Here is a 15082-nt window from a genome sequence, read left to right as displayed (position 1 = left end):
CTCGACAGGAGGCTCAACCAGAAAAAAGTAACCTCAGTGAAACCAGGAGTGGGAGACAGGTAATTTTGGGAAAGAAAATCCAATGCTGTGCTGTTCTTTAGGGCACCTATTTGAGAAAAAACAGCTCATGAGGGCCTGAGATCTGCCCACAGCTGTTGAAAGAGCTATGAAAAAAAACCAATTATGATCTATACACAGGCTCCAGAAGATATTTTTTTAACCTCCCCCCTTGAAGGCCAAAGCCACAGACCATTTCTCATGGTGCTGCAAATCAACAGCATGAGGTGAAGGGAAATACAAACAGGAACCACCAATACAAACAGCAGCTACAGAAATCCAGGGCTGGAGGCCCATGTGCATGTGCTACAGCCAAAATAAATCCTTCTGTATGGAGGTGAGCTTTTGGAGCAGGACAGACATCAGCAGAATTTGCAATGTAATACATATATTTAAATCCAGATTATAAGGAAAAGAGGGATTTTAAAATTATACCAGAGTACTACAAGCTCGTTCACGCTTTGCACTTTAAATCACTCTGGGATTTCTATTTTTAATTTTCTACTTTTCTTCCCCTTACTGGGACAGCAGAAAATATAAAGCCTCTAAATTGGTTACTGCTGGGACAATGACAGCCAGAGTAATGTGTCCATTAACCTTGCCCATTTGCTTATACAGAACCAAAATGTTTCATTACCAACACACTATGAAATTGCCAGTCCAATTCCCTGCTCTGAAAGGGTTCCCAGTTGTGCAGTATTACTGTATTTTTCAGATGAGGGTTATCTCCAATGCACTATTAATACAGGAACATTTCTATTTCACTGTGGGTTCATGTTCAGAGATAAGAGAAAGCCCTGGGCACATGTAAGAAAGCATCCTTTGTGTGAATACCTATCCCCACAATCTCATATGCCCGTGAGGCATTTCCATCACTCCAGCTCCTCCTGGGTTGCTTGCCTTTTGACATACATCATCTTATTCCTCTGCGTTGGATTTACATTCGTAATATCCCCTCTTTAAGGAAAGACACTTTTTTTATGCTTCAGGAGTTTTCACAGAAAAAAAAATTACACCAAAGTGATTTTTTTAAACTTAGTTTTGTTGTCTTAGACAAAAAGTACAAAATGATGCATGTTCTTGTGATGCCCTTTAGCCTGGCAAACTGAACAAGCCTCAACGCAGCCACTGGATAAAAAATAAACTAAAGCCATTGCCAAAGAAGAAGAAAGTTCAGAAAGGAACATTTATTCCAGAGGTCAGGCCAGCAAAGCTGAGGTACCCAGATGAAAACCCCTCGTTGACCAAAACTGCCCAAATGCAGCATCAGATAAAAGAGGTTTGGCAAAAAAACCACAAAAAACCCCTTCAGTGTTCAAGCTGAAGCTGTCCAAAACCAGTGTTGGCTTATGAGTTGGAACAACTCCTGTTCCAAAACTTCCTTTTTTTTTTTTTTTTTTTTTTTGTGACAATTAGAACACTGTTGAGGAGCACTGGAGTGCTGTGTCCAGTTCTGGGCTCCTCTTTACAAGAGAGACATGGGGACACTGGAGAGACTCCAGTTCAGGGTCATGAAGAGGATTAAGGGACTGGAGCATCTCCCCCGTGAGGACAGGGTGTGAGAACTGGGACTGCTCAGGCTGGGGAAGACTCCAGGGGATCTCAGCAATGTAGGTGAACACCTGGAGGTGATGCCTTGTGAGGCTGACTGCTGGAATTCCCGTCTCATTCCCGCTCCAAGGTCAGGGTGAATAAAACTCAGGAGATGTTGTTTTTGAAGCCTCACTCTGAAATGTATTATCCTTATCTATTACAAGCTCACGAGATGTGAGTTCTCTCTAAAAAAAGTCGAGAAAGTGAGCTAAAATGGTGTCTGCTCAAGGTTATTTAAGCCTTAATTATCCAATAACAAGTTGATATCTATATTATTTATGCTTCTAATTCAATTGTGACCACCCAAAACCCACAATGCCAACTTCTTTCACCCAGTGACATAAAACCACCCAGATTCGTGAAGAAGAGGGAAGAAGAAGGTGCAAAAAGACAACTAATCTACACCCAAAGTTCTTTATCTTGGCTCCCATATATCAGTATACATGAAACTCCCAAATCTAATTTTTCACCCTGTGAGATCACACAATACCATCCAAACTACCTCTCCATGATCCCAGTACTATCATGCATTTTTGGAAGCCTGTTTTAAGGTCTCAGGTCAAATGCAGTGCTTCCCTGAAGTTCTGTGCCTGTCAGCACCAAGAATCCAAAATTCTCAGCATCTAGGATCAGAGCAATGTGCACACTGAAACACAGGAGCTTCCCTCTGACCATCAGGAAATACTTTCTTTACTGTGAAGGTGACCCACTCTGGCACCTCCCCAGGTTGCTCAGGGAGGTTCAAAAGCCACCTGCACATGGTCCATGGCAAGTGGCTTTAGGTGGCCCTGCTTGAACAGGGATGGGACCACATGATTTCCAGAGGTCCCTGCCCATCTCTGTGATTCTCTGAAAGGAAGTGATAATCACCACTGCATTTTAGGGAAGGGCAAGAAAACCTTTTTGGCATTGGATTTCTTCTGCAATAACACACTCTAATGCCATGGGCTGCTCTGCCCAACATGACCAATTTGCTTTTTGCATTATTGCTCTAAGATCATGGATGGGAAGCAGTGGTTATAATGGTGTCCCATTATCAGGGATTAACTGACTTGAGTTTCTCAAAACACAAAGAATGTGGATAACCTTTATGCTTCTCAGTCTCCTGGCACAGAGCTGAAGTCCAGTTGCTTCCTTCAAAAGCAGTGCATTTATATCAATGCATTACATTATATCAGTTTGTGTTTTCAAGCTTCTCCCTGCAAGGTGACTCCTTTCATTAACTAAAAAAAAAAAAAAAAAACCAAAACAAAAAAAACCACCCCACTTGTTTTGTGCTTCCTCCATCCAGTGGGTTTTGCAGCTGCACAAAGGGTTAGATCCCCAGACCAGCACAAACCTTTGGAAATACTCCCTAAGCTTAGTGGATAAATCTATATTTTCAAGCTGCTCATCAGTTGCCTTTTAGCTTCAATGGCTTCCTGTAGGAATTGTAAATGAACCCTTTGCCCTCTATCTCTACCTTTGTATCTAATAATAGCTCAGAGCATTTCTTTCTAATATCTTCATGAGAAAATAGAAAATCCAAACAAAAGGGAAGCAATTAAGTCTGGCTCAACCAGATTAATTTTTTTTCACATTCCTAAAAAAAAAAAAAAAAAAAAATTCAATTCATTTAGATTGATCTAAGACTCTGTGTGTGTGCACACGTGTTTGTGTACATATTGAGAGATAATTTCCTTCCTTCCCAGAACACACTTCCCTCCTGCAGTACCGGAGCCAAGGATCTCAATGAGATGTCAGATGAGAAAGCACACATGGCTGGCGTGCAAAATACTATGGAAAGGAGTGTTTAAAAACAGCCCCCTTTCATCAGAGAGAACAGCTTGGTTTGACAGGCAGCTTTACTCCCTTCCTGACACAGAAAACATCTCATGGACCATACGGATCTGCTTTAATATTTTCATCCATGAGCAGAGGAAAAGCCATGTGCACAGGGTCCCGTTTCTGCAGATTCAGCTCCCTCACACAGATGGCATATAAAAGCTGAGACTGCTCACACCACTGCTGTGAGAGTGAATCATTATTGGCTTCGGAGCACAGGAGCTCTGAATCAGAACATGCAGTCACTAGCACAGAAATCAGTCGTGGCTGAATCTCCATCCTACAAAGACTCAGATCTGAGAGAAACAGCACTCCAGAAAATTAGAAGGACCAAGTTTCATTCCAACTGCATGTATAAATTGCATTTTAAAAGTGGCAGCATAAAATCTGGATGACAGAAGGGGGAGAAAAAAAAAAGCATAAAGACCTAGCAATCTCCCAACCTCCTTATAATTAAAAGTTCAATAATTTTTGAAGCAATGCAATAAGCCAATGGAATGCTGTCCTCCCCACCCCTTTTCCTGTTCATTTACCTACAATACCCACTATGTTGCCATCCCTGGGTGCCAAAATTTCCCTGCAGTGCCTGACACCCATGAAAAAGGACACACATTGTCTCTGCCACACATAATGGACAGGCATGGGGCCATTCCCTTTTCTCTCTAGGACCTTCCCTAAGTGATTGTTGTATCAAGGGAGAAAATGTTATCCCACAGACTTTGGAAGGCAGAGGATGAGGCTGCTACAACCACTGAGAAGGGTAATTGGAAAGCCTTGCTTTTTCATTGACAGCCTTTGCCAAGCCTTTTAGGATCTCCATGAATTAATATTTAAGACAGAAAAACTACTCCATGGTCCAGCTGGTGGGTGATGCTTATTGACACCACAGGAAGTGTGTGAGACCATTATGTGAAAATAATACATCAGTATTCTTATAATGCCCTTCTTTCAGGACTTCAGAACTCTTAAGAAAAGGGAATGAATGTTACTAACAGGAAGACACTGACTATTCCACAAGAAGCACATCATTTACCATCACCTGCCAGGTGCACTTCTGTCTACATCACCCAAAGGGGCCGCTTGGAAATAAATACCAAACATTAATAACATTTTGTGTTATTTACTCTGCTCATATTAACACACAGTAAGGTGTTTTTGCCACTATTTCAAGTTCCCATGCAAGAACTCAGAACTCATTGGTCCCCCTGTACATCAAGAGTCCTGAGTCATGATTAATTGCATTTTCACACCCAAGTCCCTCTTTGCCACTGACAAAGTTTAATTTTGGAAAGCCACATACAAATACATTTAATCGCAGTGGAAATGCATATTCCAGCAGTGTTTTCTCTCCTCACTCATCTTTGAGCTGATTTTAAAAAACAGGCTGCAGAGAAAGAGGGGGTGGTTTTGTTCATCTTTAGAGAGGAGGGATGGAGAAATTTCCATTGGATATTTCCCTTTAAACTGGATGTTAAATCCCCAGGTGATGCACAGGCACTGACCTCTGCCATTCTCTGCAGCTGGGAACTTGGCCCAGCCCTTTGAGCAAACACCTCAAAGGAATGGCTTTGCACAAACAAATTGACCAACAAAACTCAAGGCATGAGATGCCCAGATGAGTAAACAGCATTCACATAAAAGGTAAAAAAGATCTTTAAAATCTGAAAATAAGTCTTGTCCAGCTTTGCTGTTATAGTTAGGGTATTTTGTCAATCAACCATTGCAATTGTTAATTAAAAAATACTAATGTACTCATCTTGGTCTGCGACCCAGGAGACCCAAGGCCTGGGGAAGGGAGAGAGCAGCAGCATCACTGACATTTCTGGATAATTTCATCAGGTACTTTGATGGAGGAAAGCCAAAGATCAAGAGCCCATGCTAGAGTTGCTGCAATGAAGGTCTCATGGAATGATTCAGTTTTTCTGTGTTTAAGCATTCTAAAATGCTGATTAAAATGTTTGCCCAGGCCAGCTTTCCTTCTAATTGCTTTAAAAGAACACAGAAAGGGCCAGCCATGGTGTCTGGAACAACTTCTCTTTTTTTTTTTTTCCTTAACCATTTTTGCAAGAGTATTTGTTCAGGACTTTGCAAGGAAGTTAACAATGAAAAGGGAATTCTGTTTGGAAATAACTTATTCAGAAATAGGTTTAATCAATTCTCTCCATTTCTGATCTTACATTTTATGCAGATGCAAGAAAAGATTGGAAAAGAGGAAAAAATCTGTACCACAGGCAAACTCCCTGTACAGAGCAGATCCTGCCTGTCTCCACACAGGCAAGTTTCCCATCCCTCCCCTCATGCTCTGTGTCAAGTCAGCCACAGATTTATCAGCTTGGTTTTGGGGGCAGCTCAGAGGGGCAGGTGACATGTGGCACTCTATTGAGACAATGGGATCCCTGGATTTTCCTGTGTCTCCTCAAAAGTATGAACCTAAACACTGTTTCTGCTTCCCCTCTTTGCACTTGTTCTCCCTAATGTAGATGAGTTTCCTTTCATTTTCCAAACGGTTCCTGCAAATTATTTGCACGCAGAGAGGCAGATTTGGTTACATTCATTTGTCCATGATGAGGTCCTGCAGCACTTCCAGAGCTGAATACATCCATACAAAAGATATTTCTATGAATATAAAAACGGTGTTCCCTGTCACTTTCATCAGGAAAAAGATGAATGGTTATTTAATAACACAAGACCCTCTTAGCTATTTGCATTAAACCCTCTGTTTGTGATTTGGACCTGCTCCTTGCACCAAACCTGAACATCTTAATTTGGAATAACATCCTCATATTCATTCATTGTTATACTGACAAAATAGTCACTATATATATAACCCTGCAGTCAGTATCACCAGAGCACAGAGGCATACAGATGTGTGTGTTGTAACAGGTTCAAACTACACAGATATCTCACCTTGTCAACCACTGCTAGTCCTGTCCTAAACACTGCCCTTATGCTCAGAGCCTGCTGCTCCAAACCCTCTGTGGACCTGAAGGGTTCAGCTCCTCTTTGGGTCAAGGCCCTTGGACAGTGATGAATGAAAAATACAGGAAAGGATATGAACAAACCATTGCAGCTTCCTGCAAGTACCAACAACCCAGAGACCTTCAGCCAACATCGGGGCATGAACCAGAAAAAAGGAAAGTTGGCAGAGGATAGGATAACTGGAAATGAATTTAGGCTGGTGAAAGAGGCAATTGCTTTCACAAGACCTCTGAGCTGCCCTGTTCCTGGCAGACTTCCCATTCCCAAACATTTTAGAATTAAATTAAGGACACTTTATTTCCTCCAAAAGCAATTAAAAAGAAAAACACATTTAAAATATAGTTCTAGCAACAATAAGCAATTAGTCTTTGATAATTGTCCGTGTCTTCCTATTTAATCACTCTTTTGCAGTGCCCAGTATGCTGATGACAGGTCCCAACTGGTCCCATTATCATGCTTGCCAAATTGTTCCCAGTTTGTGTCTGTTCTTAACTCTGTGATGGCAGCGGGCTGAGGATGCTGCAGAATCCCCTGGGATTCACTTGCAAAAGTGAATCAACCTTGCCATTTGCCCTGAGTAAGATTTCTTTCTCCAAATCAGTGCAATGTTTCTGTCCAATTTTAAACTCCAAGACATGTGATCAGAATTCAGTTTTAGCACTACTTCATCTTGGCTATGAACATCTAAATGTGGTACAACCTTCTTCCATTAACTCCAATAATAGGGTCACGCTGGCGGAGGAGGGAAGCACGAACATGACTCGTGCTCTGGGGTTTGACTGCCTCCAGCTTCTACTTGGGATCTTAAAACCTGCATGCACATTAGCAACAGATTTATTTCAGAAATGTGTCAGTTCATTTTAACCTCCCTGGTTTTGGTGGGAGTTATTTTACTTCACACATGCCTTTTATGACAGACATTTCTCCTTCCCTAAGAAATTGCTGGCACATGGGTGGCACCTGCTTGTCTCATCCTCTGGCAGCCAAGATAACCTGTGATTTGGTGCTTTGCCCAAATTGCTATCAAGTGAAAATCACTTCAGGGTTTATACTGCTTGTGTCCAGTCCTAATATAAATGCTCAAAGGCAGATCCTTAAAATTTTAAGATGCTCAAAGCTCTGTGTATTCCAGTAAGCCTGAGCTCCTTTTGACTTGTTTTAAAATATTCCATGACATGGCCCCAGCGTGCTTAAATAGTCTCATTGATGAATTTGGGCCAACCCTTTTTTATCTGTTCATCACAAGCAGGTTTGACAAAATCTCTTTTTATTATCTTCTACTCAGGCAGGAGGTCAGGCTGGCATACAGTGTGGGTCTTGTGTTTGAAATTTCACAAGCCTGAGATTTGCATGTTATTTTAAGTTATTGAAAACTTTATTTCTATAACTTGTCTGAGTCAGGACTACTTTCAGAGCATTCTTATCCAGACCTGTGGGGAAAAAAAATGGAGAGGGGGTCGAAAAAGCCTTATATTACATTTAAACAAAACTAAAACATATTAGGATGTGTCATATAACACTGGTTTTGGTATATTGGCAGCTTTGTGCAAAACCTCTGCAGGAACTGAACTGAATCATAGAATACCCTGAATTAGAAGAGAACACACAAGGATCATTGAGTCCAACTTCCAACTTCTGGTTCTGCACAGGACAAACCTAAAAATCACACCATGACATGACTTAACCTACAGTTTACGGAAAGCAAATCATATCTTTCCTCACTGGTTGCTTAATGAGACTTTAAATTGTCTCTTCTTTTCCTGCCATTCTGCAGTGATGGATGTTGGACAAACCTCTCCCTCTGTAGATGAGATTTTGAGAAGCCTCATGCCAACTTTGTCAGAGTTTCTGACTTGTGGCTGTAAAAGTTAATGGCAAAAAAGGAGCCCATAGCACTTTGTGCTGTTTTGGGAGCATGTGTCAGCCTCAGAGCATTTTTAGTCTAGACACTGGATGGATTGCCGACCTCCAGGGAGTGTTACCTGCTCTAGAAATCAGTGATAAGGGTGGTGATTGTGGCACGTTTGCTATGGAGATGGCAGTGAACTACAATGCTCACAAGAGAAGTAATGCCTATTTAACAGCAGAGACACAAAACTAGGCTCCTGTACTCAATTCTGTGCATGAAAAGTCAAATATCTGAGTTCAGTCACACAGGAATATGGCAATAGGGAAGTGGAATTTTTTTTTCCCGAATATTCTACCATTTCAAGGGAAACAGTATTTTCTGCATTACCCATTCAACAAGCACAAAGTGTGGTGTGGATTCTTACAGAGGTAACACCTAACAGGGAGTTTGCTTTTTTTTAAGTTGCTGGCTAAACTAATCCTATGTGTAGTATCATTGTCTTTTCTGAGGCCTGTAGGAAGAGATCTGTAGGGTACTGTATGAAGCAGAAGGAACTGAAATGCAGGTGAGAAGACAGATGGAACAGCAGGGTCTCCATGCCCAGATGCACAGGGACACCAGGGCAAGATGCTTTAAGAAGCAAAAAAAAAGTTATACTGATTATTTGAAGGAAAACTGTGGGCCTGTGACTCATTTTCCATACTTGTCCTAAAATATAACCACGGGACACTGCATGTCCAGGCCATAAGAATTTCTGTGTCCTCGTCGATCAGCCGCAGCCTGGTACGAGATAATGTATAACCCCTATTAACAGGCAGGTAGATGATTTACCACATTTCAGTGGCTGTGTAAACACGAGCAGTAGGACACTGAGCCTCAGGGGCCTCCTTTGTCCCAGGCAGGGCTGAAATGCAATGAGCTGAGCTCAGTGAGGGATATCAAACACGGGCAGGCGCAGACGCTGCCACCGCGGCGCCCTGCGCAGGGCAGGGTGACCTCACCAGACCTCCTGTGCCCAGTGCCCACCCTCTGGGGGGCTCAGAAGCAGGGGTGCCCACTGAAATGAACTTATTCTTCATGAAATTTCTTTAAATGTCACTCACAGCTTATCTGAGTCTGATGACTCTCAGTTGTTTCACTTGCCAGTGGATTGTGTTAATTTTTCCCCATTTTCTCTACGTATGATTAGTCCACTTTTGCATTAAGGCATAAGACAATAATCCAGGCAGATGTGAGCTGGAAACTCTCAAACCCTACTATGACTTCTTTATTCTGATTGCATCCTGCTGCTATATCATGACCTATCTCAAAATCCAATTTGAATGCACAAAAGATAGATATATGAAGATGGAAGTTTCCAGTCGTCCTCTGTGACACAAATCCATATTTTTCCATGTTAGATTGGATATGAACACTCAAATAACAATCAAGCTTAGAGAAAACAAGACATCTTTAAGCCTACAGTCATCAAACCAAACTACTTTTGGCCTTTCTTGGAGATATTTCTGTTAATAATTTACTACTTCTAAAACTGAACATGCTCAAAACCTAGCTCTTGAATTTTTCATGAAATCCTTTTCTCCCCATACCTGTCTTAATTTCAGAAATGAAATCAGACTCCTTCCTGCCAATCTCAGCTTCCATTTTGACTCGATATCCTCTCATGACTCATACCTCCAGCCTGTGATTAAATTCTGATGCCACTTTCTAGAAAACTTCTCCAGAACTGACCTTTTTGCTCTGCCTACACTGCCAAGCCCTCCTCTGAGAACTAACTAGATTATATGCTTTAAAAATTAAAGTCACTTCTCCTCTGCTTTTGACACCTCCAAACTTTCCATTCTCCTGAAGCCCTTGCACCAAATATCATCCTGTAGGTCCACGACCTGGCTATGTTCACAGGGCACCTTGCAAGGATCTCATTCCCAGCTTTCTATGTGTAGCAGTAAAGTTCAGCCCAGGCTAAATTCCCACAAAGTGACCCATCTTTTCCTGTGCCAGCTGAAAGCCGTGCTGAGGTCACACAGCAATAACCACAGAAAGCTGGTGATTGCTGCAGAGGTGGCAAATTGTGCTCACTGCTGCCTGTGGGCTACAACCTGTGTGCAAAACTACTGCTCTCTCATCACTCTGTTATATTATTTTTCTTATTCCTCCTCCCTGCTCACGTTTTTTTTTTACATATACCATATGTATCTTTATAGCATACAACACAGACATACATATATTTGTACATGTGTATATATCTATATATTTATATAGATGTAGATATAAAATGATAGACTAGAAGCACTCAGGGACAAAGACTATGAGCTCTTAGGGACCAAAATACTCATGCTGCTAAGAGCTCAGCAGAGCAATTTGTATTGCATTTAGAACTACACAGACCTGTTCTCCTGGGCTGTGAAGATGGCACTGCTAGAGAATCAGAAACAATTAAATTAAAAAACAAACAAAAAAACCCACAAACAAACAAAAACCACCAACAAAAAAAACCCCAAACAACTAACCCTAAACAAATTTAAAAATTATTTATTTATGTATCTCAAATCCGGTGGGACAAGGAAGTGAGCACTGCACCAGCTTTCTACATGGGGACACTGAGACATTTTAGGGAGGAGTTAACCTGCCCTGGGAATAAAAGTAAGGAATTCTCACTAAGCAGAAATTAACTAATAAACTACCAAAAAGAGCTAAGAGGGAAGGTGACTTCCAGAAGATAGAGAAAAACATCTTAATTATAAGTTTTCAAAATCCCCATGCTGGCTCATTGAGGTACAGCTCCTTACAGTAACAACTCTTACACTAAACCAAAGGTAAAGCTTGAGGATTTACAGGACATGCAGGAAGAGTGTAGAGGGGATAAAAGAAAACCCAGCCACATGGAAAAGTAAATTGAAATAAAAATAATGGTGTTTAAAGGAGAATTCTCGGAGAAAAGACTTAATGTAAGAGCCTAGAAATCCTTTCTTTCCCATCACAGCATTTGGAGGGAAAGGAAACCTCAAATACCAGCACAACAGAGTGCACAGAGGATGAAAACTTTGTGTTTTAATAAAACTGCAAATATGTCATTGTGGGAAAGAGAAGAAAAGATACACTGAGTTCAGCTAGACAGAGTAAAAAATTAAATCCTCTCCATACCCTAGACTTTGAGCCATGCCTTGGGCTTCATCTGTCAAGTGCTGCAAAAGCATTCCTGCAAACCCCTCTCCTTTTCATTGACAAACCGGGTGGCAAAACCTTTTTCCTCGCTCAAACCCTGCCACTGTGCTCCAGCCTGGAGAGCTGCTGGGAAAACCAGCAATGAGCAGGTGTCAAATTCTGTCCTTTTATCTCTGGCTTTTAAAAGACAGGCACAATTATGTGCAAATCAGCCTAGTGCAGCAGCTGATTAAGTCCCTTCTCTAAGAATTATTTTCCCAAGGCTCTGTGCACAGGCCAGCCAGAGCTATCAGTTCATCTGCAGACACGGTGTGGTGGCTGCTCCACCTTCTAGAGACCCATGGACATGGAAACAGAGACGAGAAATTACTAGTTCCTCCCCTCCACGTCAGGCAAAGAGCCCTGCATCACAAGGTCTCTCTGGCACAATCTTTCCATGGTTTATGTGTTTTGAGATTGTGTGGGTACATTGGATACCCATCAGTGGAACACCCGGATAACAAAATGAGGTTGTAAAGTATAGGAAGTTGACAAAGCTGAAAAAACTGAAGTTGAAAGTCTTCAAAATTCAGTGTATGGGAAGACTTTATGGCTTCCTTAGTCTACCTCTGAAGTCACGTATCGTTCTGTGAATTTACATGTGAAGTGTAAAGAACTGCATCGTGTTTCCACCTACAAAACAGGAGCATAAAATCCTCCCAAGCCCTATCACCTGCTGAGACCAGATTTTTAACTTTATAAAAATCCATGGATTTGCATTACCTAGGGGCCTGGCAAATGGTTTTTACTTGGCCATAAAGAAAAAGGGAGTTTGGGGGTTTTTTATTCATTTTTTTAAAAAAGGAAAAAAAGCAGGATAAAAGATGTTTTGAACGGATCTAAGAAAGGAAGGTAGAAAGGAAGTTACCCATATCATATCAAAAGGAATTTTTTCTTGCAGTCATAATACAAAGCCTGAGTGTACTTCCAGGGATCCTGGTTGCCATCCCAGCCCAGAAGTTGTGCCAAAGTTGTGCCCCTGGGAGGGCAGTACTAAATTAAGCCTCCTGATGCCATCTACATCAGTGCTGCTGTTTGCATAAGCACAGCTCCAAACTGTGCATGTGGGATATGCCCCTCAGTGCTAACTTACCATCCTCACATCCAAACCAAGAGAGGCTTTATGTGCATCCTCATCATGCAAAGAGGAAAGGAGAGAGGATCATTTTGTCCTGATCCTTTCTAAACAAAAGAAGTAGAAGTTTTCAGTGCCAGGGAAGTTTTTTCCAGAATTTTTCAGGTCTCTTGCAGCAGTTTGGGATATGCTTTTCCAAAAATATCTTTGAAGTAAGAGAGTTGAGAGAAGCTCATGAGTTGCTTGGAAAGTATATAAAGCAAACAGTGACGTCTAATGGAAACTGTTCCCAAGAGCATTTGCAATTTCAGCAAGTACACGGCTCTGGGAGTTAACCACTCCATTATGTGGGTTGTCTTTTCCAGCATCAATTTGTGAAAAAGTCCATCTTTTACGCACTTGCAATCCAAACAAAAGAACAAATTAAGAGAACCAAGCTCTACAGAAACCATGCTGGGCAATAGAGCGCCGCAGACAAACGCTGCCAGCAATCTACATTCACATTGTATTGCATGAACTGACCCAGAATTAACGATGGCTGCCCTCTCCTGGAAAACTCTCTGGAACAAATGAAGTTCTCTCATCCATTTCCATTAATGCCATTAGCATGCTCGGTGGCAAGACCACAGCAGAACAACTGGATGAACAGCTACAAGGAGGCAGTAACAAGCAACAATAGAACGGAACTGTTTTTCCACAGAGGTCCTGAATAGATATTCCAGTCCCCCCTGTAAGCCAGGGATACAACTGAGCTCACCCAGAGAATGCTATCTGTGCTTCCTGACTTTTAGAATGGATGTCAACTGTCAGGATGGGAGTAGGAAGAAAACAAAATTTGCAGTCAATTCCTTGGAGTTCTTCACATTCAGATACCTGAGAGCTTTAGGAAATTTCACTGGAAATCTTAATCTCGTTGAGGTTCACTGACCAAACACAACACAAGCTACAAGCTCCAAGGGACTAAGTGCTGGCACCAGGCTCAGCAGATCCTCCTGCTGGTATGTCTTTGTGCACACCTAGAGAGCTCTTCCTTCATCCTCCACATAAAGATGGAATTCCCAGAACAAATGAGGATGGGAAAGGATGTTACTATGAGTCCAAAAAATGTCCCAAAATCTCAATGTTACTGTTAGAATGCAGGAAGTGTGCAGGAGGTTTCAGCCTCCTATCAACAGCTACATAATCACCTATTAGGAAACCATTCATAGCCCTTTCCTCTGAAGGCATTTTTGGTTGTGCCCACCCAGTAAGTCCCTTAAAATCCCTTCTTGAGAAACAAGGGCGTAAAATGGTAATTTTGGAAGATCACTGGCCAAATCCAAGTTATTACTTCTTCCATAAAGATATCACTGACTCATATCTAGTGATAAGAGCACAGAATTACATGCTAATATTGTAGAAACATAGTGAGATTTCATTAGTTTTAGTTACCAACTTCATCAATAGAGTATCTCTGATCAAAACAAATGAAAGGAAAACCAGAAGTAAAGAATTAATCACCTTCATGAGAGGTTTGACTTTGAAAGGATTCTAAAAATTGCATCAATCTTAAAAATCCATCAGAGCAGAATAATCTGTTGAATGAAGCATTTCATTCAAAACGACAAAGTTCAGCTCAAGCATTTTAGAAGCTCAGTAGTAAAATCTGCAAAGTAGGACCCTGCTAAATTTTCTTCCTTGTTTTCCTCTTTATTCATGTTGTTCCTGACAACTTTTATATCTCTTGCATTTGCCTCTGACAGCATCTACAGTGCAGCAGGCCCTACATGAAAACAGGCAAAATCTGTGCCCTTAAATAATCACTTTGTCATGTAATGACCAGGGAAATCTCCATGTATGCAATGAGCCCTTTCAAATGCCACAGTCAATCTGCTTCAATGAAAAGTAGCTGTGATAGGAGGCAGATGTTCCCCAAGAAGTTTGCCAGCTGTTGAAGCTATATCCAGATGTTGTGCACACTGAACTCCAAACACACGACCTTTCAGGAAAAGGAGAACTCATTCCCTGTCTTAAAAATGCTGAGCCCAGACCTTTATCACCATAAAATGCAATAAAGTAACTCTACTCCTGGGTTTCCTTCACAAGGACAGAACAACAAACCCATGAAACAAAGCACCAAAATATTACAGAAAAATAGAGGAGAATTGTGTTTGACAGGAAAGATCAATTCCAGTTGTCTTTAATGACCTGAATGATATAAAACTCAACTGTAGCATCCACCCTCTTGTTTTCCCAATTCTATTTGTAGCTGGGCTTCATTTTTACCTTCCAGAGCATGGCAGCCTCAAGGAAAAAAATACTTAGTAGGAAAAAAGGTTTATTTCCTCTGACATTTTTCTTTGAGATCTAATATAAATAAATATCACTACCTTCTCTCACTAAAAGACTATTAAAATTGTTAATTGCTTGAAAATCAGGCAATCTTGAGCTACTCTTAAACTAACCTAAGTATTTCTCTAAGCAACCAGTTTCTGCCACAATGTGCCAACACTCGTTATTAA

At 41.3% G+C, this 15082-nt stretch overlaps 1 protein-coding gene across 3 annotated transcripts in view; it reads right to left on the bottom strand.

Moving 5' to 3' along the window:
* The window catches only part of TRAPPC9 (trafficking protein particle complex subunit 9), a 455571-nt gene that overhangs the window by 19404 nt on the left and 421085 nt on the right, over positions 1–15082 (bottom strand). The window lies entirely within an intron of this gene.

The sequence above is a fragment of the Prinia subflava genome, chromosome 1, assembly GCF_021018805.1.
Source record: "Prinia subflava isolate CZ2003 ecotype Zambia chromosome 1, Cam_Psub_1.2, whole genome shotgun sequence".
Classification (NCBI taxonomy): domain Eukaryota; kingdom Metazoa; phylum Chordata; class Aves; order Passeriformes; family Cisticolidae; genus Prinia; species Prinia subflava.
The sequence above is the reverse complement of the archived record's forward strand: the minus strand, read 5'-3'. Positions and strand labels throughout refer to the sequence as shown.